The sequence below is a fragment of the Ursus maritimus genome, unplaced genomic scaffold (assembly GCF_017311325.1).
Source record: "Ursus maritimus isolate PB19 unplaced genomic scaffold, ASM1731132v1 scaffold_16, whole genome shotgun sequence".
Lineage (NCBI taxonomy): Eukaryota > Metazoa > Chordata > Mammalia > Carnivora > Ursidae > Ursus > Ursus maritimus.
In genome coordinates this window covers 49,726,244-49,749,679 of record NW_024424008.1, presented here as the reverse complement: position 1 = coordinate 49,749,679, position 23,436 = coordinate 49,726,244, and the positions used below count along the sequence as shown (strand labels likewise).

The 23,436-nt window shown below is 55.1% G+C and overlaps 1 protein-coding gene across 4 annotated transcripts in view; it reads right to left on the bottom strand.

Moving 5' to 3' along the window:
* The window catches only part of FXYD6 (FXYD domain containing ion transport regulator 6), a 36,867-nt gene extending 14,619 nt beyond the window's left edge, over window positions 1–22,248 (bottom strand). The window contains exon 1 of one of the 4 annotated variants that reach the window (XM_040631179.1): window positions 22,007–22,248. The gene's annotated coding sequence lies outside the window, so the exon portion shown is untranslated. Of the gene's footprint in view, window positions 1–17,523; window positions 17,675–22,006 lie in introns of those variants that run through there. The other 3 variants (XM_040631177.1, XM_040631178.1, XM_040631176.1) reach the window with 3 other exon arrangements.
* Between the last annotated feature and the right edge of the window lie 1,188 nt (window positions 22,249–23,436).

Sequence of the window (23,436 nt, the reverse complement as noted above, 5' to 3'; positions counted from 1 at the left end):
ATGGGACGTTCCCATGGAGGAGCTGACCATTTCAGTTGGACCTTGAAAGGAGGATGGGATTTTTGGTGGACAGGGGCAAGAATAGAGGAACCTGAAGGCTTTCTGGCAGAGGAAATAGCATGAGCCAAGGCAGTGAGAAGGGAAAACGGGAGGCAGGGAAAACAAATCGTACTCAGTTCAAGTTCTAAGATCAGTTCAAGTTGACCCTCAAGGCACTTCATTCCATGGTGGCGGCCTGAAGGGGCTACCTCAGAAGGGCTCTGAATGAGGTCCATCGGGAGAGAGGGCCTCAGCCATTAGTAATGCTTGTGCAGCACAGGAGGGGGCTGGGACAGCAATCTGCCAAGTATTTGCCATTTCTAGAGTAAGCTACCTTCCAAACACTGACCAATCCTGTTGAGCAAAGCATGAGGGGTGGATGGTGAGAATTCTGATGAGTCAGATGGTGGAGGATCTCGAATGCCAAGCTGAAGAGTAAAGACCAGTCTTTGTGTTCTGAAGAAAGCATTTCTGATCGAGTTACAGTGTGCTCAAAGAAATACTGTTACAGATTTGGAAAGTCACCAACTCCCTGCTCGTCCAAGCTGCTGCCCAGGCCTGGCCTACGCCAGCCACACCTCGGCACAGGCCTCCTCACGGTGCCTCTTGGCCCCTACACCCATTTTTGAAAGTCGTGTTGGTACCAGTGGCATTGCCCCTGAGTCAAGTGGCCAAACACACATACGGAGCCTCTGAAAAGACACACAATGTTCTCCTCTCACTGCTGCACCAAGAAACCGCATCTGGGCCTCCCCTCCCTCCCACACAATCGTCCCTGGTGTCCCACAGCCTCCCCAGCCCTCCCAGTTACCACACATTCCTCTGTCCCAGAAAGGAAGCAGGGCTGCCTGGGACTAGCTAAGGGTGGGTACCCTAGGAGGGGAGGTTAAGAGGCTACAGAAGTGACAAGTCTTGTTTCCAGGCCACAGAGTCTAAGCAGTAAATGGAAGAGAGGAGAGAGGGATCTCTGGAAGAGGGGGTTCAGGAAGCCACGTGAGACTCCATGTGCACGGGAGGCCCCAGGCCCCGGTGTGGGGGTGCCTGAGGACCTGGCTCTCCGGACCAGGGCTCGGGAGACGTCCTCATCGTGAGGCTCCGGAGCCTCATCGCTCTGCCGCTCCCCAGCTCCGAAATTCTAGATCCTTTAGGCCACCCTTCCCAGCAGAAAAATGGGACCAGCCACAGTTTGCTTCCTCTGTGGCATCGCATGAGAAAGAATTCAGGTTCCCACTCGTTTCTCTTCCCCTCCTCTCCATGTTCTGTTATCTCTACATTGGTCAACGGCTGGCATTTCCGGTGGCAGCAGCCCTTCCATGTTAGCTGTGTTCCCCGAGCTTCCTGCCTTTTGCACAGTTGCTATCTGCATGTGCGGGAGAAAGCAATCAGAAGAGTCTCTCTGGCGATGATCTTTCCATTCTGAGTCACATAATTTTGCATAATTGCTGGGTAAAAGCTGCTCAGAAAAAGCAGCCACTAGTTGATGATATAACAACATGCTCTATTAATTTTGATTCCACGCAGCCGTGAGGTAGATCAGAAACCCAGTTCTATTGTGAAAATAACTCCGAAACAACCTCCCTCAAGGGCACGGGTTCCAAATTACAGTGGGGCTTGATTATCTCATGCTCATCCCTCTGTCCCTCCGCCCTTCAAGCCTCGCACCCCATCCATCCCGTGCATCTCACCTGCTCACCTTCCTTCAGGCTCAGCCCATCGAAAACAGGCCCAGGGGGCTCACCAAGCCCTGGGTCCTGGCAGGATCCCCAAAGAAAGACGAGCCCCTCCCTCCACCCTCTCCAGACAGGACATGAGGGAAGGGACCCTTGATGGGGTCACAGAACGCCTGGGCCCCATTGTTTCGGCACTGGTTACCCTTGACTGTTACTGTATGCCCGGGGACAAAGATTCAGCCTGGGATGTATCCAAATCTGCAATAAAGAAACCCGATAAAAGAAGACTGCTCTGTGTATAAATAGGATAAAACCAAGATGTGAGGTTTACCAGATGGAGCTGGAATCACAGCACGCCAGGGTTGGAATGATGGGAGATGAAAGCTCTTACTTTTTATTTGAGGAGACTGAGGGCCCAACAGCCGATTCACGCAGCTTGTCAGGGCACACAGCTGTCTGGGGCTCTGGTGTGCGGGACTGGGAGGTGGGCAGACCAGGCTTGCAGGACGGGAGGCCATGAAGGCAGCAGGGAAGAAGACAGGGCACCGGCGGGAATGGGGGCAACCAGGGCAATGAGGGGGTAGGAGGAAAGCACCTGACAGGCTCCTCGGCTCTCCAGTGGAAGACCACCTTTGACCAGAGACATTCAGGGGGTCCCTGGTGGCTTCTGGAAGGCGAGCAGTGACATCAATCCAGAGAGGACCTACAGAAGGCTCGGAGCCCAACTCTTAGTCTCTCAATGGGAGGGCAAAAAACAGGAGGGCAAAAAAAAAAAAGAGAAAAACAGCAACAGAAAGTCCTTTCCAATTATGCTGGCCATGCCGTGTGGCTGAGCTTGGTACAGGTGGCATAGATCTGAATAGTCTGAGGCCAGCTATGGGACTAAAAAGAGAAAAGGTCTAGGACTAAAAAACATCACCAACAAATCGGTCTGATTTACTGATGGAGACATGGGTTCTCCATGTGCCTAAGACACTGATTCCTAAGTCTTACCATTTGGCAGGAAAACAGGACCAGGTTGTCTGGTCTTTTTGTGTCAAGATCCTTTTGGAGACAGGGGACAGGCCCCGGCAGCCTTTCCAGGCCTCCCCAGCCTGGGACTCTGAAAGGGCCGTGCGTGCACTCACGAGTGGGACCACTATTTCCGGGTTACACGTGCTGATGAATGGGGCTGGGGAAGTGGCCGACACAAGCCAGCAGATATTGCCTAAGTCTGGGGTTTGGCTCTGGAATGTGCTGTACCTTTATGAGAAGTTAGGTATGATAATGCCTCAGCTGGAAAGGCTGGAATGTTCTTGATCTTCTCTGGCACCCCCTTCCACAGCCGATGTCTCCCTGCTTCCCCATCCACGCCGGGGTAACCAGGCATCCTCAGCCCCCAGACAAACCACCGCCTCCCCTCACACACAGAGACCCTTTCCTGTCTGACTGCTCATCGCCTTCCTGCTTCTCGCCTTGGATGCTTTGGCCTAAAGCTCTCTTTGCTTGGGGTTTTATGTACCAGAATAAAGAGAAAGCAAAGAGCAAAAGGATGGTCATCATCTGCTTGACAGCTGTGTCTGGAAGAGCTCAGAGGGCACTTTTCTACACTCCTTCCTGCTGAACCCAGCTCTGGCTCCTTCTCTGTTTTTAGGATGGGGTGTTTGCCCCTCATCTCATGTCCCCTGGGACCAGTGACCTGGGAACAGGCCAGGACCACACGGTGGCCTCAAACCCCCAAATGGATGCCCTGAACTCTGACCTTGAAGCTCCCCAACCACAGTGACCCAGAGCCATGAATTTCATCATCTGCTTCTGTAAAACACATGCTGCATTCTTGATTCTCTTCAGCCCCTTCTGGAAAGCTGCTCAGAACCCCCTTCCTCCTATGGCCACGAGGCTTCCTCCTACAAGGCTAACTGCAGCCTCCCTGCCCAGACGCCTCTGTGCAGCCCGGCCCACCCCCCGTCCCAGGCCAGTTGGCCTCTACCCCGGGTCCACGCACACGAGCCAGGGGGGCCCGGAGCTGAGGGCTGCAGAACACGGACCTCCTGAAGATGGACGCTCAGGGCTGGAGTTTCTTAAAGCACATACACAGCCCAGGCCCCGCTCACACTGCACATCCCCTGGAGCACGGCCTTGACCAGAGTGTGAAAGGGAAGGTGGAGGAGACAAGGGAGTCTTCTAGGTGGTAATGAGCAGTGAACTCGATGGTAGGAATGAGCAGGGTGCTGGCAACTGGGAGTTTGGCGCTGGGGACAAAGGTGTGCCTGGAACATAGGAGTCCTTCTATAAATTCCATGGAAGGAAATGTGAGGAACTAAAAAGTCTGAGATGGGAACCCCATATCTGACGCCCAATCTAGGGGCCTGGACTGGCATAAGAGGGGGTAATAATAATCATGACAAATAGCCTATGAGGTATGTATTACCATCAAACCCATTTTAAAGGCCAAGAAACTAAGGTGGAGAAAGAGTGATCCCCTGGCAAGTGACAGGATTCTAGACTCCAACTCAGCTTTGTCAGCCTCCCTGCTGGTGGCGGAAGGGTCCGCTTCCTCCTGGAAACCCAGGACTCATCCCAGGGGAGGGTTCACATCCTCTCGGGGGGCCACCTGCACTGCAGCTGCCCAGGGAGAAGGGGGCCCACCTCCCCAGGCAGCGGCCACCCTGTTCTTTGCTGCTACCCTGGCCCAGTGGGCTGAGCTCTGCACAGGAGGCCTCAACAGAGGGCCTCTGAGTGAACGCCACCAACCAAGCTCCCCAGCATCGTGAGCTTCATCCATATTCATACAGCGAGTAGACACTGCCTGCCAGCTCGCCCTTGAGGGAGAATTTATAGTCCCTTGTTGGATAGAGAGCTGTTTACTCAGGAGGGTGATTTTTTTTTTCAACAGATTACAGAATTTCACAGCTGATTAGGGTGCATTTGTGTTGCGCCAAGAACTCCTCTCAGTGGTTTAAATATCCTAACTCATTTAACCCTTACAGCAGTTCTAGAAAGTGGCCATGATGAGGATCATCCCCATTAGACAGATGGAGAAACTGAGGCCAGGAACGTGAAGTAACTGGCCCAAAGTCCCAGAGCTGGAAAGCAGCAGAGCCTGGATTTAAACCCAAGCAATCTGGCTCCAGAGTCCTTGCTCTAAACCACTCTACTATCCTGCCACTCTGCCACTCAGTGGTTTTGTGGCCTTGAACAAGTTACTCTACGTCTTGGAGCCTTTGCTTCTGAAGCATAGAACAAGAATAATTATATGCATCTCAGGAGCCGTGAGGATGAGGAGAAATCACTTTTGTGCATGGACGATTATGGCCAGTCTGCCGACACCCTTCCTTTCTGAGAAGGTCATCTCCTTCTGGAGGGGAGAGGGACCCTCCCCCACCCCAACCCTCTAGGTGTCCTAGTGAGAAGGAGTGGGTCTGAGACTTCAAGTGTTCCTCCAGGGGCCATCCCATCACAGGAACCAAGGAAGGAAGGGTCAAAGCTGCCAAGCCATGAGGTGTGGGGGTCAGGGAGGCTGTGGGGGTGTCAGCCAGCTGCCCACAGGGGAAGAGCTGGCAGGGAACGAGGTGTGTGGAGAAGGGAGCGGGTCGGTGCTGGGTGTGCTCTGGCCTACCAGCTCCCACACCAGCACTGCCCATCCTGCAGTTTGGCTCTGAATAGGATACCTGCCTTGTCTAACCAAGATGGAGTTGGGTTTCTGCTGCTTGCAATGAAAAGAGCTGTCACGGGGCACCTTGGTGGCTCAGTCTGTTAAGCATCTGCCTTTCGCTAGGGTCATGATCCCAGGTTCCTAGGATCCAGCCCCATGTCAGGCTCCCTGCTCGGCGGGCGGGGGTGTGCTTCTCCCTCTCCCTCTGCCCCTCCCCCTGTTTGTGCCCTCTCTCTCTCTCTCTCTCTCTCTGTCAAATAAATAAATAAAATCTTTTAAAAAAGAATAGAAAAGAAAGAAAAGAGCTGTCGTGTCAGAGCTGAGCTCTGTGCCGGGCAAACAGGACTACTCTTTAAGCATCAACTGTTGCTATTATGACTTTTATCACCCCCCAACTCCTTCCTCAGCTGCCCCTTCATGCTCTTCCTTCTCGTGGGAAATGGGGAAGAGAAAGAGAGAAGGAGCCAGAGCCGGTGGGCAAAGGGCCCTGGTCGCCTCCTCTCACTTCCCTGCCTTCTTCCTCCAGCCTTCCTCCAGCTCATGGAAGGCTCCAGCGTCCTCCTGACCGGCGGGGAGGGGCCTTGGCCTACAGCAGACACAGGCAGAACGGGGCTGGACGGCTCAAAAGGCCCCCCAGAGCCACTGCCTTGTCCTGCCCCTCAAAACACCACCACTGTCACCCACGGCCTCAGCCAGGTGGCATGAGGAGAGCAGGCCCACTGAGGCAGCCAGGGCTGGTGATGCATCGTCCACAACGGGGCAGTCCCCGTCCAGAGACACAGCAGCGAGATACACAGGGGGCCCGAGGCAGCAGAAGAGGAAGGAAATCCCAGAGGAAGAGAAAGTAAACAGGGAACGCACCCAAAGGGAAGTACGGGAGAGGCTGGCAGAGGAGAGACCAAGAAACGGCCGCACAATGAACGGAGGTCAGCCAGGGCCAGAGTCCCAGCAGAGATCAAATTCGAGGCAGGGAAAAGGAGGGACACGGGTGGCAGAGCAGAGAGGCAGGGACGGCTAAGAGACAAGACAATCTGCTCTGGAGAAAGCTCAAACAAGCCTCCAGGCCGCTGTCCTCCCTGTGAGGCCATCGTGGGCCTCCCCCCCGTCCCCCCAGGCCTGCCTCCATTGCCTCTACCCTAGCCCTGCATGTCCTAGTCAGATGCTCCAAAGATCCAAGAAAGGAAAATGCACTGGGGGCAGGGGGCCGGGGGCCGGGGGAGTGTGAGGAGGAAGTCAATAGACAGCTGCCACTCCTGGGGAGAACATCTGGAGTCTTCCCCTCCCCCCGCCCCGCACTGGCTACAGGGATGTTGCCCAATGGAAGGCACGGTCCCCAATGCCCAATCTTCCTCCAAACCCAAAGTCCTTCTGGGAGAAGCCACTGTCTCCATGAGAAGTGCCTTCAGTGTATCTCCCTGGGAGGGCCGGGCCCTGAGACTCAGGGGCAGGGCCAAGCGGACTTCTGCAAAACCAGGGTACCATGCCTAAGGCAGCCCTAATCCTCCTGCCTCTTGGGTTTAGGGGGCATTGGGACAAGATATACTGAGACGGAGACTCTTCCACCCCAGACCCCCGAGTATACCTGTGGCTGCTGTGTGTTCCACCCACCCTGCTCCTGATCCCTGCCCATGGCGGCCGAAGGGGCCAGGGGTGGCGATGGCGGTGTTGTTGATGCTGACCATTTGTAAGACAGCCTGCTTCCCAGACAACCTCCCAAGACCAGCTCAAAGGGTTAACACAAGCACAGGTGATGTCGGGTATCTGCCATTTTAGAGATCAGAAGAGGCAAGGCCCACGGTCAGCTGACTTGCCCAAAGCCCCACGGAGAACAGTGGCATCACAGGCATCGGCTCCTAACTCTGTGGGTGCCCAAAGCTAACCGTGCCCCATGGGCTGGAGGAAGGCTAGAGGAAGAAGGCAGGGAAGTGAGAGGAGGGGACCAGTGCCCTTTGCCCACCGGCTCTGGCTCCTTCTCTCTTTCTCTTCCCCATTTCCCACGAGAAGGTAGAACATGAAGGGGCAGCTGAGGAAGGAGTTGGGGGGTGATAAAAGTCATAATAGCAACAGTTGATGCTTAAAGAGTAGTCCTGTTTGCCTGGTACAGAGCTCAGCTCTGACACGACAGCTCTTTTCTTTCTTTTCCTTCCATCCTTTCTGGCCGCTTCCCTGGCCGGTGTGGCCATGTGTGCGGACTCAGGGAAATGAAAATGCTGACCCTGACCCAAGCCCAAGCTGGACTCCCCTGATGGGAGTGTTCTGACCCGGGCCAGAGAAAAACCAGGGTGAGAATACCCCAAATGACGTTAGCTAGGTCTGTCTAACTTCAGCATGCAAAATATCACTTTTGTTTGCTGGACTCTGCCCACGATCACCAACATCAGGGTAAGGCTGGGACCCAGGAGAGGGGAGGCCTGGCCCGTCAACCACTGCCGGACCCCAGCAGCTCACAGTTCTGCCCTCTCCCGCCCAGCTGAAGCACCCTGGTCTCTGTCCTCAGTCTCTGCCCCTTAAGGAGCTCTGCCCTGCATAACATCGGCACATGCGGGCTGCAGCCGCAGTGTCCCAGGCCAGCTGAAGGTGATCCTGTCCATCGGGGTTTGGGGAAGCCAACGGAACTCCTTTCAGAGTGGGCTGCCCGGCCGCTGATCCCTCTTTCTCTGGTGTGGCTCAGAATTCGATCAGGCTATAGAACTGAAGACCGCTCCCCCTCCAAAACAGAGCCGCACCCACAACATTCTCCCAAGGGAAGATGTTCTAATTTCACCACATGCTTCTTTTCAAAGGTAAATAACTTCTAATCCTAAAGGTCACGTCCATTGTCGTCTGAGTCTTTAAATCAGATTGGTTTCCAAACAGCTGCGATCTGCCCACACGAAGGTAAAGCAAAGAAAGGTAACGTTGCAACAAGGTGTAACTTTGGAAGGAATGGCACTATTATCCTTCCAGGAATTAAGTTAATAAACCTTTACTAACCACCTACTTTTGCCCGGGAACGATTGCTGAAGGTACTAGAATGTCACAGTCCCTCCAGGAGCTTACGATCTAACCCAGTCCACGGGGTTTCCTCCCAGCCTCCTAGCCTCCCAGCCTCTACACCATATCTCGGGCAGAGTCCAGGCCATGCTGACTCCTGCAATCTCTCTCTGATCTGGGCTTCTCTTCTGTTGCTCACTCTATTCCAGAACCTTCACTGCTGCTCCCCTGGTGGCTGCAGGAGCTTGCCTCATAGGACAAAAGCTGCCCCCACCTTCAACCCCTTCCTGCCCATCTGTCTGGCACAGACTGACTGCTGCCTGATTAATCTGCCTCACTGGTATTCCAATCACTTCCCACTCAAACACATTCATGATGCCCCAGCATCCCATTCATTTTTTAAAAATAGAAACTTTTAATTGTGGCATATAAATGCCTCCAGGTCTATCCCTTTTCTTCCCTTCCAGTATCTTCTCCCAGACTTTCTGCTAAGGCAGTCGACGCCTGTCTCCTGCCAAGGGTTCACTGATCTTCTGGCCCCTGTGTATTCTGTTCCCACCACAAAGAATGCCCTTCCCTGATGCACAGCCAAGGTTGGGAAAGTTGTCTTTGTCCAACTACTACTGCAGCCTAGGAACAGAACGGTACACGTCTTTCCCCAGACCCAGCGAGCACCTGTTGCCTGTCATCAGCACAGATCTGGCACAGAGCACTTTCTGTTGTATGCTCTCCTTAACGAGGCCGTCCTGGCTGCAGAGTCTCTGTGCTGCCCTAGGACTTGCAAGACCTGAGACGGTACAGCTAGCCAGCGAGTGCTAGTTGACAGACTGATGTGTGAACGAGCACAGCTCTAATCACGGGACCCTGGAAATTGTGTTGGGGGAGGAGGGGGCTCTGAAAGGGCCTGAAAACCCAGTCCTGTCGACATCAACAGTGACGATTCACACTGATAGTACGTACCCTTGATGTTGATGTGGTACGATGAAAATAGCATTTCACCTCTGTGATTCTCCTCCCCAAACCCATAAGCCCAGTCGAATCATGAGAAAACCATCAGACAAACCCAAGGCCGAGGGGTATCCTACGATATGCATGACCCATCCTCCTCAAAACTGTCAAGGTCATCAAAAAACCAGGCAAGTGTGTGAAACGGTCATAGCCAAGAAGAGCCAGAGACAGAATGACTAAACGTAATGTGCTACTCCAGATGGGATCCTGGGACAGAAAAGGGACGGGAGGGAAAAACTAGAGAAATCTGAATTAAGTACGGACTCTAGTTAATAATAATGAATCAGTGTTGATTCCTCAGTTGTGACAGACGTACCACACGAACATAAGATGTTAAAAGATGGGGAAACTAAGGGCACCTGGGTGGCTCAGTTGGTTAAGCAACTGCCTTTGGCTCAGGTCATGATCCTGGGGTTCTGGGATCGAGCCCCACATCAGGCTCCCTGCTCAGCAGGGGGAGCCTGCTTCTCCCTCTGCCTGCCGCTCCCCCTGCTTGTGCCCTCTCTCTCTTTCTCTCTGTCAAATAAATATAATCTTAAAAAAAAAAAAAACTTGGGGAAACTGCGTACAGGGGGGATTATGTTGGCTCCCTCTGTACGATCTGCTCAATACTTCTGCAAATCTATAATTGTTCTGTACCCCTAACCCTAACCCTGTTCCCCCAAAAATCAAATCTGTTAAAAAAAATAATACAAAATTTTAAGTTCGGTTAAAAGCAAAACAGCCCCCAGACCCATCCCATTGCTCCCACATCTGCTCACCTTCCTGGCAAGCAGTGTGGAGCCCTGTGCCCTGTTCATGGCGTCTAACGCTCCTGTAATAGGAGCTAGGCTTTCACGGTTCAGAACCACAGAGCCAAAATCCAGCAAAGGCTTTTAAAGCTGCATTTAAAGCAAGTGCTTTGAGTCCAGCCAGAGGTCACTGATGGCTCTGTGGCCTCCAGAGAAAATCGCAACCTTCTCCCTTGATTTGCATTTTAAGTGCCCTTCAAATAAACATTAAACACCAATTACTCTGTTTAATAACCTAGCTTGGGAAGATTGGCCCCTTTACGAAGTTCCAAAGAGGGGCTGATGAACAAAGAGGACTCAAAGCCTGGGACCGAGGAGAGAGCAGAGGGTGGCAATGCTGGAGCAGGCCCGAGGGGGCTCACAGGGCTGCGACATGTTACTGAGTTCGCTGCACTGCCCCAGGGCAGCTGTACAGCCTACATGCGTGGCAGGGACCTCGGGCCCAGACCATCAGGCTGACCCCTCCCGGGGTGGCTCCTTCCTACTGGGTCCCCCTCATTGCGTTGCAGGGCCCTCAGGCGGGCCTCCCCGAGGGGCGCCAGCTCTCGGTTTGCCCCCCACCCTCCTTCTCTCATGGAGAAGGATGGTGCCCCCACAGCTGGGAGGCTGGTGGCTCCACAGGTCCCCAGGCCTCAAAGCTGTTTCTCTAGAGCCCAGACCCAATCCAGTCTGGCTGCCCAGGGCGCGTGGGAGGGACAAAGCTCCTCTATTATGCAGAGAGGACTTATTCTTTTAACCCAGAGGCACCTTGTCTTTAATGTGGAGTTCCTTCTGTGGAAGAGAAACGTGGTCAAATGAAAAGGAGCAACCATGAAAAGAAACAAGGCCCTTTCCTTAGAAAGGGAGACACAGAGTTCATAAGTCACACACATAGGCCTAGTTTCTAAAAGTTTCTCTGGAAAGACCCCAAGCTGATCCACCAGCAGGGGGCACGGTGCCCTGCTGTCAGCCCACCGTCAGTGCTAGCCGGGGGTCTTCGGGGCGCCACGCCAGCCCTCACCCCGCGGGCTGCTCCGAACAGCCCTCCGAGGCAGGTGGGCGCAGCAGGACCGTGTGGCCGGCTCCGGCGCAGCCCGATGACACACGCTGCCCAGAGTGAGTCAGGGAGCGGGGCTGCTGCCTGCTGCTGGCAAGCATGGGGGCCCGGGCCTCATCCCCCTGGGAAACGCCATCCAGTTCCGGGGAATCTGCACAGAAGCCCCGGGCCAGAGCCCCAGCCGGCTGGGCAGACGTGAGTGAGTCAGGCCAGCCACGGGATCACCTACTCCGCATGGCTGCTGACAAAGGCCCCTTCAAGGGAGGCCAGACAAGCAGTCCCAGAGGCAGAAACAGAAACTCGGAGCAGCTGCCAGGGCCAGAGGCCTGGGGCCAGGCCCACGTCACCCCACCCACAGTCAGACCACAGGACCAGGCTGCTTGGCCAGCCCCCTTGCACGGCTCCTAGACAGCACAGCTCTGGCCTGCGTGTTTGAGCCCACAGAGTGCTTTGCATATATTCACACTGTCTTGCTTCACGGTGGCAGTGGCCTGGGGACAAACCCTGACCCACGGGCCTGCACACCTAGAACTGGCCCTAGCTCCAGACGGTGAAGGTGGGTGCATGTGCATGTAGGGAGGATGGACCCAACCTTGTTTGCCTTCACTGCAGGAAACACACTGTCCCTCCCTCCTGCCACACACCCTCCTTCCCCTGCTCCCCCTGAGCCAAGGCCCCCACCTCTTCCCACGTCCTGCCCTGCCATCACTAGCCTGTGTCTCCCCCATCAGACTATGAACTCCTTGGGGGCAGAGGCACATTCTAGGCATCTCTGGAGCTCTAACACTTAGCACAGTAGCTGTTCAAGAAATGTCAAGGATGCAGGGAATGGACGTGCGGGATCATTCCCCTTGTAGTTATAAGCCAATCCAAGCTCTGAACAACCTGAACTTCTACATAGGATTTTTAAAGAATTTAAAACCTCCCTCAGCGCCCTGCTCTCTTCTACTGCCTCATTTCGGCTCTCTGGGGCTCTGTCACCAAAATGGTATGATGAAACAGCTTCCTTCCCTCCACTGACGTCAGACCTTTCCTATCCTCCAGCCCTCAGATGGGGGCAAATTCTTGTCTTCTGGACTCTACCAAAGAAACTGGGCACGCGGAGATGACACACGGGCATAAAGGAGCACACGCCTTAGGAGCATGTGGTGTGCACCTGGGTGTGAGGGACAGGCAGGGTGACAGCTCCGAGGGACGAGTGGGCTTTCCACACCTCCTGGTGGGTGAGGACTTTTTCCCATATGCTCAGTTCACACATGCCCATTGGACTTTCTCCATGTGTCCAGCGCCATGCCGGGCACCGTGGGGGGGACAGACCTTGCCTTTGAAGACGTCAGGAAGGTTGGGGGGAGAAGGCACGTGTGCAAGTCAGTAAAATGCACGCACGGTGAGCTGCGCACTCTCGGGAAAGAATCACCAGGGCGTTCAGCAGGCCAGGCAGGAGGAAAGCATTTCTGTTTGCTGGGAATTCGGAAAAACTATTTGAAAGAATGAGCACTTGAGAGGAGCCTCGAAGGCTGATGTAATAATAGTTACTCCAGTCTCATGATAATAATGTCATTACTCTCATCGTTATCATCAGAGCAGCTAATATCTACTGTTCACTAAACGCCAGGACCACGCGAAGCACCTTACAGAGCCAACCCTGATTATCCTCACGCTCATCTGACAGATACGGAAACCGAGGCTTAGAAAGTTAAGAAAAGTAGGAAGCATCAGAATCCAGATTAAAACCCAAGTCTGTGTGTCTCCCAAGGCCACCAGCCCCTGCTCAGCAGGGCCAGAGTGAGGGCTCATTCCGGGCAGGGCCTGAGTGCAGGCAGACCGGAGGCAAATACAAGGCCAGGGATGACCATCTGGGGACAGTGCTGGGAGCATGGCTGTGGCCAGGTTATGAGAGCCTGAGCACCAGTGCCCGGCACCTGTCCTTGTTAATGGACAAGGGAGAGCCAAGGGAGGTGTGATGTAGCGGGACCCCATCTGCAGGATCACTGGGGAAGTGGATCGGGGCTGACAGAGCAAGGAAAGGGGCCGTCACAATGGCCTGGGTGTGAGACTGCGGCTGGGCGAGGTGAGAGGGTGTGTGGGCGAGGGATGGAAGGTTAGGTATGTGTCAGAAAGGGAAAGCGTGTGAGTGTGTGAGCCCACGTGTGCATGAGTGCCAGGCCCTTCCTGCTGAGTGCCGTCTAGGTGGGAGGAAGGGACAGGGCAAAGCAGCCGGTCCCGCTGAGCAGCAGGGCTCAGCCCCGCTGGGCCCTGAGAAGCCCACCCAGCCCAATGCGTTCCAGGGACTCAGTGGACGTTTGTTAAAAGGAGGCCGTGAATGAATTTAAGACCTTGGCCTCTGGTCTCTTCAAAGGCCTGGCTTTGCCCTCTGGCTGTGTGGGGGTCACTCTCATTCCAAATCCCTCCTTCTCAGCCCCCTCTGGCCCAAGTCAGATATTCTGAGCAGCGGGAACAGCCACATTCCCATGGCCCAGCCTGGTCCCCAGAGCCCTAGCCACCTTCCTGGACTACATGGTCCCTTCCCCTGCCGGCTTTCCGCCCTGAATATCTTTGTAACAAATATGTTCCTGTGCGGGCTCCAAGCTGACTCCGTACTTCCCCAGGTCAAGGTCCTCCCTCCTCCCTCCTATTCCAGAGCCGAGAGGATACTGCCAACCTGGTTCCAGGCTTTTGTCTGGGCGTGAGACACTCTGCTGTTCATCATGGACAGAGGGCCGCGCTCAGCAACTCTGGCCACTGACTAGCTGGCCAAAGGCTCTCTCTCCCCAGCACTTCACAGACCCATGACTGGTCACCCTGGATCTCCTCCTCTCCAGAGGCCAGCTCTTTCAACACTCTTCCCAGCCTGTTTTTATCCTGGCACAACAGGACAGGTAGACCAGTGTCTACGAGGGGCCGGCTCCCGCAGCCGGAAGGAAGAAAACCAGGTTTCAGCTTCTGGAGCACCTCCTGTCCGACTGGCTGGAGCAGGAGGCTTTCTCCAAAGGAACCAGAGACCAGCCCCTTTCCTGCTCAGCTCAGTGGCAGCCCTGCATTACGAAATAATGAGTACCATTTGGCACCTGGAGAGAAAAGGGCTCTCTTTCAAGACTGTATAAGCTACAAAAATTAGAGGAAGAATTGCCTTAGAAATCATGGAATCTAACCCCCTTATTGACAGATGTGGAAACAGCAGGTCTAAGATTGTGGAGGCTTTCACCTGCTTGAAATCAATCTAAACCATTTCTGACGTCCCCGAAAAGCCCTGTTTGCGTCCAAAAGGATATGTGTGGAATGAATGCACTTGCCCTCGGGGCAGAGCCAGGACTAGAACCTGGGTCTGTGCCTCCGGGCTTGTAGCCTTTATGCCACCGGCTCTCTGCTTCCGGGGGGTGCCTGTCAAGACTGCTTTGCTTCCTCCGGGGCGCTCAGGCGCTGGGACAGAGGCAGGTGGGTGATTTGTTAGACAGTGAGTCCTAGGGGCTGCCTGGCACAGTCTGCCCTCCAGATGGCAGCCAGCTAAGCCCGACAGGGCTCGGGGGCAGGGGAGCCTGTGCTCTCAATGCAGGTGGGCTGGCTTACCTGAGGCTGAGGGAAGCTTCCAGCGCCTAAGGAACTGCTCTTTCTCCCCTCCCTCTCCTTCCCACACCCTCCCAGTCAATATAATGGAGCAGGCTCTTTGCTCACTAGGGTACCCACCTTGGGCACCCACCCGTTTGGAAGGGACATCTCAGTCCCCAGAGGACTGCTGGCAAGAGAGAAAAGAAGACAAGAGACGTGGGATGGGAGTGTGTGTCACCAATACTGGCTGAGCTGCCAGAAGGCCTCAGCCACCACTGGGTGCATGATCACTTCTGAGCCTGTCTTCTCAGCTACACGATGTCCTGAGTGGACGTTCCCTCCAGGCCTCTCGGGCTCTGAGAAACCTAGGATTCTCTTCTTCCTTGCCCGAGTGTCCCCAGCAATTAACACCTGGCAGGTACTTAGAACAATTCATTGGATGATTGGGTGAAATGCACCCTCCATCAGTCCAAAAAGCACACAGAGGCCAGGAAGGTGAGTCCACCCTCTGGCGTCTACCACCCGAACACCACAGAAGCCACGGGTCTTGGAAAGCCCTAGAAATGCAGGAGCCCTTTGCAAACCGGCTTCCTCTCCTAGATGCACAGACGTGGCTGGAGGAGCCCTAAGAAGCAGGAAAATGTGCCTAAAGGAGAAAGGGGTGCCGGACCCCCAACAGGAGCAGATCACCCAACTCATACCGTCTTACTGCCTAGCTCCTCTCCTTCCCACTCTTCCTGGCTTCCCTCTCCTCCCAGTGGCGTCTCTACTCTGTCCTCTCCCTGCCCTCTCCCACCCTCTTTGCTCTCTTGCTCAGCCACAACCTGTCCTCCCTCCCGTGTGGTGGCTCTGAGCCTTCTGCTGGTCCCGGAGCTGCCAGATCCTGTTAACCAGGAAGACTCGGGGGCTGAGAGGAGACGGCCAGCTCGGGCCAGGAGACTCAGGCTTTCTCGGGGTCAGGGCCGGGAGAAAGCAGCAGAGGAGGGGTTGAATTTCTGGTCTGTGTTGAGCCTCTTGAGTCGAGGACCTAGGAGAGGGACTCCTCTTTGAGGGAATCTGGAAGTGCATTTCTCTCTACCTGCTTCCACAGGGTTCCTGGGGAGATGTCTTCCTTCTGGCCCTCCTGAGCTTTTCCCTACACACACTCGCCAGCACAGAGCTACATGAGGGAGAAAACCGCCCTCTCTTCCAGCTCGAGACCTATTTAGAAGTCGTGTGTGTGTGTGTGTGTGTGTGTGTTATGGTTGGTGTGTGTGAGAGCGCACACAGCAGGATGGTGGGGCGGTGTGCGTGGCACTGAGCGTGCTATGTTCCCTTGTGGTCTGTGTGCGGTGAATTTGGCGTGCATGTAGTGTACCTGGTAGGATATACATGTATGTGCAGCATGCTGATGGAGTGTGTGGCACAACAGAATGCGTGCTGTGTGTGTGTGTGAGAGCGTGTGTAACACGGTATGCGTGTATATGTGTCTCGGTGTTAGGGGCAGTTTGTGACGTGCAGTCAGGAGGACTGGAGGGGGTACGCAGCCACCTCAGTCCCACGTGGGAGCTAGCTGTCCAGGGTCTCCCACCAGAGAAGCCAAGGATAACCAGTATCCAGGCAACCATGTTGGGGGAGGGGAGGAGATATGGAGGTGAGGAATGGGCAGGAAAAAGGAAGGGAGGCTGGGAATTGAAGAGGAGTTTCCATGGCAACTACCAGGGAGGTCACGTGCAAAAGGCTAAGTTGCAGAAACAGACACACACATCCACACATACACAATATGAGGGCGCTGGACCCCCGGGGTGGGGGTCCTTGCATAGAGGACATGGGCTGCCCACTGATCCATCTCCAAACCTGGAAACCCAGGCCCAGCTAGAGAGCACAACGCCCAGGAGACAAAGAAAGTGGAGACAGAGGCCAAGTTGGTGGACAGAAGGCACAGCAGCCAGCCCCCCATGTCTGAGGGTTGGCAGCAGGGGCCTGACCAGGCCCATTTCTCCAGCGTGGCTGCTCCCACCCTCGGATGCTTTCTCTAACCAGCCACCACTTGTAAGAGCCAGAAACAAGCGCCAGGAGCCCGGCCGCTCTTCCAACTGTCCACAGAAGCCCAGGGAGACACAATGGGGGAGGTTCTGCCAGGGCCAGCCCTGCTGGGGAAAGGGGCTGGGCATGAGGAAAGGGGAGAATGGGGGATGAGGAAGGCCCCCTGGAAGAAAACAGGGCTGGATAAACAAGAAGGAGGAAAAAAAAAACAAAAACACCAATGCAGACACTGTCATGAATCCCATGCTCTGGAACCCCAGCCCTTCTTTACCTTTCCCCCCATCCTCTTGTCCACCGCCCAGCCCCAGCCCCCATGCCCCCCCAAGCACCAAACCAGCCGCCCCATTTTGTGTTGCTGGTGTGTCTACGCTCGCATCCAGCCACCTCCCCGTCTTCACATGCCCACGCTCCACTCAAGTGTCCACAGCCTCCCAGTAACAAAGGGGAAACTCCCGCTGGATACAGGGTGGGAGCTGCCCCTTCCCTTTCTCCCAAACACCGAAGCCCCAAGCTTCAGGCAGCGGCGAGTGCGCTGCCGGCCACCAGCTTCGCCCCTACCGCCACGACCATCCTCCCCAAGGAGGCCGCGCTCCTCTTCCGACGACCACCTCGGTGTTTACGGGCCCCCGCGCGTTTCCGCCGCCCCCAGGCCGCCGCGAGTCCGCGAGGGCCGCTCACACCTACAGAAACAAACAAAACCCGGCCGCTCCGGGCGCGGCGACCGGTCCCCACCCCGGCCTCGCGCCCTCCTCGGAAGAGGAGCCCAACTTTGCCCACCCCCCGCCCCGCGCCGCCGCTTACCTGCGCAGCGCGGGCCCCTCGGAGACAATCCCCAGAGGACGCGCCTAGTCCGAGGAGCCTGGGAGTGGCGGGGCTGGGGGCAGGGCGGTGGGCGAGGCTCTCGCGTGTTTCCCGCCTCCCCTCCTGCGCAGGGCTGGGGCGCGCGGGCGGGCGGGAGCTGCGCGGCCGGCGCGTGTGGGAGAGGGGGGCGGGGCTCGGCCGGGCCGAGCTGGGGCGGGAAGGGGGGGCCCAGGCGGCCGCGGTGTCACCGGCCCGCGTCGCGCGCGCAGCCCCTCGGCTCCCGGCTCCTGGGGGGTGAGGGAGGGCGCCTCTCCAAGGGCGGGCGCGCGCCAGGAGCAACAGGAGCCCGCCGAGGGGGCGGGCCCGCGCTCGGGCTTTGCCACCAGCTGCTGCCTTTTGGTTTTCCTCTGGGGAGGGTGGGAAGGCAGCGAGACACACACAGTGACAGAGCTAGTGTCTCTCTGAAATAGTAAACGGAGGGGAACGGGAAAATAACCCAGCACCAGACACAGCAACCCACGTTAATTGGGAGGCTTGGCAATTAAGGGGAATGTGTACCCGAAGCATGAATGGCTGTGTCGTGGGCGCGTGAGCGCGCTCTGGTTGAAGTTGTCGTTTCCAGCTAGAGCCTGGTGAGGGGCGCGCGGCGGGGCACTCCCTCGACTGGCAGGTGTGCTGCCCCGAACCCCCTTTCCTGGCCCTGCCGGGTCACGATCCTGCTGCCACCCCAACCTCAGCCTCCAAATTTAAGATGACAGCTGAATTTCAAGATGTAAATCCTAGCTCTGCACCTCTACCTGGGATGTAACCTTGAGCCAATGGCTAAAGGACGCTCTTGAGCCTCAGTTTCCTCACAGGTGACAATGGCTGTGGAACACTCACCTCCTGGGAGGCTGAGCCCAGGAGTTCAGAGTGAGTGCTCAACAAACCGGCTGCCACGGAATGAAGCAGGGCTTGCGGGAAGGGGCCGAATCAGGGCCTGGCAGAGACCACAAAAACACAGCAAAGGCCGGCCAGTGGGTTCACAGCCAGGAAGCCATGCTGCCTGCCACAGGCTGCCCAGCCTGAGCCAGGATGGGGGCAGACAGGACGAGGGGTACCGCCAGGAAGAGACCCAGCCCTATTTCTAACACCCCCACCCCTCAGCCTCAGTATTTATTTGCAAAAAGAAGGAGACTAGATAATCCTAAGGCCACTTCTAGCTCTAACCCGAGATGACTTGATTATTTTAACAAATGATCAGGTCTCAAAACCCCAAGGCAGGAAATAGTCATGAATTCAAAAAGGCTTTGCACAGATTTGGAAGCCATAAGTGGCTCCTGAGAACAAGTGGGTAGCCCCGTCTAGGGGAGACCAACGGGGACGACAGTTCTGACCCCTTGAGCACAGGACCTCGCACAAAGTTGGACATGGTTCTGTGGGTGCCTCTGAAAGCGAAAGCTCTACGCCTGGCTCCAATCTTGCCAGTCCCAAACCGAGTCACCTTTCTGTCCCTGCCGTTTCCTCCACAAGTGAAGACTTGGTGACAGCTGTCCTCCCTCTTCTTTTGAGCTAGGCATCAGAGAGATGAAACCATATGACTTGGTAGGCCCACATCCTTGGGCAAGCAGATTAATCCCTCCCAGATGACCTTGAGTGTTGCCTTTGGGCCATTTCTCTGTGCTGCTCTTTGGAGTTCCTCCTAGTTGGGGACACATCAAACCCAGGCTTTGCTAGCCTGTTTGTGAAAAAAGGAACTCCAAAGCCGAGTCACCCGGAGTAGCAGCCCCTTTCCTGTCAGAGAATTCCACGGTGTTTGACGAAATTACTTCCCGGGAGCAGCTGCGGGCTCTGCAGACCAGCATAAGGGCTGCAAAGGGAGAACAGGAGCTACGATCACTAGAGGGAGACCCATGACTCGCCTCTCGAACTGTGCTTCTTCACAGCTCCCCCGGGAGCACCGATGAAGAAGTCTGGGGTTGGCACCGCCATGAAGTCCACACAAGCTTGTTCTGGGGAGAGTGGCATCTCCCTTCTCGGGGGAGAAGCAGCGCACCTAGCCCCCATGAAATGTGGGTGTGGGTAAGAAAAGGTCGCTAGCTGCTCCTTATTCTTTCAGTACATTTACTGATGTGAGGAGCCCCTCTGCACTGAGCCCTGGGCCAAGCTAAAGGGTACAACAGTGAAAAGAAAGACATAGTCCCTTATGGCTAACAAGCAAGACGGATATTTATCAACTAGTCCTACAAAGACGTGTGTAATTAAAACCTGGTTCAGAGCCCTGAGGATGTAGCATTTGAAAAGCGAGCCAAAGGGTCAGGAGGTGTTAAAGGGATGAGGTGAAGGAGCCAGGAATTGGAGTGACAGGCAGGATTGGGAAATGATTCCGATGTAGGAAGAGAAGCCACACATGCAAAGGCCCTGAGGTAGAAGGAGCATGGCATGGAAGAAGCCACTGTGGCCCTTGAGCAGGGGAGACAGGCTGGGGTAGGAAACAGATGCCAGACAAGACAAGCCTGGTAGTTCCTGGGGGAATCCAGCTTTTATCCTCAGGACAATGGGAAGCCACTGAAGGGCATTAGGAAAACTGTTGCAAGCAAGAACTGGGGAGTGGCTGGCTTGGGATGTAGGGGGACCCCACAGTGAGGGGTCAGGGGCTGTGAGGAGAGCAGTGCTCATGTGAAGCTGCGAAATGGGCCTGGCCCCCAAATGAAGAGAGCGTGGCTTCTCTAAAGGCCCTGGGAGCAAAGAGAGAGCGAGCTGGGGCGGGGGTGCCCAGCCATGGCGGAAATAGGACAAGAAAGGCCAGAAACCGTTTCTAAAACACTCCCCACGCATCCAGAATCGGAGCTATGAAAAGACCTAGGGCTTAGAAGGACAGCCTAACTGTTGGGAGCACAAGGGACGGCCCCATGCTGTAAAGCTTGTGCTGAGCTAAAGTAACTACTTTGTTACTACTGTGCTACTAAATACTAAAGCCCCATGTGGATAGCACTTTCTCGGCCCCAGGCACTGCAGCAAAAATAGCCTTTCCGGCAGGTCAGCGCCCCGGGGCACAGCGCTGCAGCCCGACTGACTAGAAGTGGGGGGCCAGCAGAGAAAATTAAAGGGGCAAGACCAGGAGTTTTGGGGAGAAACCCCTACCTCTCCCAGCAGATAACCCTCCAAGGTGGCTTGCGGGGTACCATTTCATCTGGGGGTGCAGACTGAAGAGTCAGAGCCGCTCCTGGCCACCAACTGCTGCTTTCAACCCATTCACCCTCACTTTGCTTTGTGAATGTACTTCCTCCCTGTCCCCCAGCCGAATGCTGAGCCCCCAAACCCCAGGACAGAACCGTTTCCTAACTCCTTGTCTGAAAGAGCTTGCTCACTTCCAAACCTGCTCCTTGAACCTGGTTCCTTGCGCCCTCCCTGTCCTGTCTTTCTTGAACCCCTGTCTTCTCCCTCAAACAGCTTGGGTGGGGCCCTTTGTCGCTTTACACAGTTCCTGGACCATCCAATCCAGAACCATGCTTTTACCATCCACTTAGGGCTGATGGCCCCACACTTTCCAGCCTGGTCCTCACCACCAGAGACCCAGAGGAGTAATGCCCAGGGACCCAGCACCGCCCATGCCAAATCCATCATCCAACCCTTCCCACACCCCAAAGGCGTTTCCCCTCTTGTGTCTTTCTTGAAGCCCTAATGACACTGCCCCCACCCCGTCACTCACCCCGGGAAAGCGTGTACCGTCCTCACCCTTCTCCCCCCACCACTTCTGTTCTAGATCAGGCTCTCTGCTGCCAGACTCCTGCTGGAGACTCGGCCTCGGTCTCCCCACCCCCAGCTATCAACTCTGGTATTTTCCGCAGCTCAGATGTGACTCAAACCTTCAGACACTAGAGTCCGACTTCTTTATACAACGTTCAGTCTTTACAAGCTAGTACCCACCCACCTTCTGTGCTTCATCTGACCCCACTCTTTGTTCTGCCTTCCCCATCCCATCCCCACCCCTGTCACCCCAATCCTTGCAAATGCTGTCCCCCAGCCCAAGAGGGCCACTCACAATGATCCGAATATGTTGCCTGCTTGCCTTCCTCCAATCTTTGTTCAAAGAGTTTCTCTGCTTAAAACATCCCTTGTGAGAGTCCTGCCTACTCTGCAAAGCTAAATTCAAACATCACCTTATTGAAATTAAGGCTGTCTTGTCCGTGCTGTCATGAACGGTGTGGTGCCTCGACATTTATAACGGTGTGTATCATCGTCTGGTCTTTACTACATATAACTGCCTGCGTGCGGCCTTAATGGAATGGGATGTCTCTGGGGGCAGCCTGGCCTCTCACTCCGTTTGTAAACCCCAGTGTCTTGCCTGGTGACCCGTCTATAACTACTTGAATTCAAGGGGATTGTAGCTCACAAGACCCTGCGTGGCCGTGTCCCAGCGAACCTTCCCAGACTCCTCTTGAGCACTTTCTTCCTTGCTCTCTCAGCAATCTCATGCACCCGTACCCCGGGGCCTGCATACCTGTGTGTGATGCATCTGCTTTGTTCTCTCTTCCCAAGATGAAAGGATGAAGTAGCAGTGTTGCTGAGGTCACAGGGAGAGGTGAGATGAGTGGTGAGACTCCCGGGGGCTCCGGGGCCAGATCACCTGCAGAGGAAGAGCAGGAGACCCTGACATGACGTTGGGCGTTGAAAAGCAGGACCTCTTCGACAGTGTAGGGAGCTGCGGGGACTAGGTGGTGGCAGGCACCACTGGTTCCCTAGATTTGCTCGGTTTTCTTTTCCCTTTCTGGCACTTTTTACTAACAGAGCTGCAATGTGCTCAAACTACTCATTCTCCAGACTTACTAGGGGTGTCCATGTGACCCAGTTCTGGCCAAGACGATGGCAACAGAATTCTATTGAGTAAGAATTCTAAGAAAGACATGTGACTTTTGCCCTTTGCACTTTTCTTCTCCCTCTTCTTCCTCCTCCTCCCCCTCCTTTGCTACCCCTCCTCTCTTTCCTTCCCCTCCTCTTCTTCCTCCTACTTCCCCTCCTCTTCCTCCTCATCCTTTTTTTTGTCAGAAATATGAATGTGATGCCTGGAGGCAAAGCAGCCATCTTGCATTCCAGAGTTCTTGTCACCTGAGAAAATTCAGCTCCCGTTACAGAAACCGTAGCTGGTTTTCTCTACCACGCAGCCAACACACTCCTCACTGGTTCCAATAGGGTGGAAGAGCTAGGCAGGACAGCCTTGCATCATGAGAAAGCAGAAATTCAGCACGAGCAAAGCTTCCCCGCCTAGAAGACCTCTCCCTGCCATTTACATGAGCGCACACCTGACACACGCCAACCCCAGCACCTCCCTTCCTGGAGCCAGTCCCCCAGGGTCCCCCTTCCTTAGCCACCTTTATAGCGGATCTGGATTTTGAGAAGGGAGGAAAGCAAAGGCAGGCCAAGTGGGGGAGGTCTGAAATAAAATTTCACCCTGTCTTCCCACAGGAAAACTGTAGCATATGTCAGGAAACAAGGCATGCCCGAGCATGCATGAGATTTGTTTCTAAGTGAAAAATCCACCCCAGTCCCATTAGTCTGGAGAACTAATTCTGCCTGATTAACTTAAACTTGCCGTGTAAGCGTGAAGTGTCACCTCAAGGTGCCAATCTCTAATTATGAGCACGCCTCTTCCAGAGCTGCTGCTTGTCCAAATTGAGCACATGACCACTCCTCCCCCCAGCCTTTCCACTCCGCAAATACGCACCCATTTGCCTTTTCCCAGTGAATGCAAATGGGAGAAACGAGAAAGGTTGCCCTTTGGAGATAATGATGCTGGAAATGCAATACATAATGGCTCCCTAGACAAGACCAGAATAGCTTCGTGTTTCTGCTTTTCCCATGCACAGAGAAGCTGACAGCCTGTTAGCATAAGCAGGCGTCTGAACTCCCCACCCCTCCCACAGTGCCTGGAGC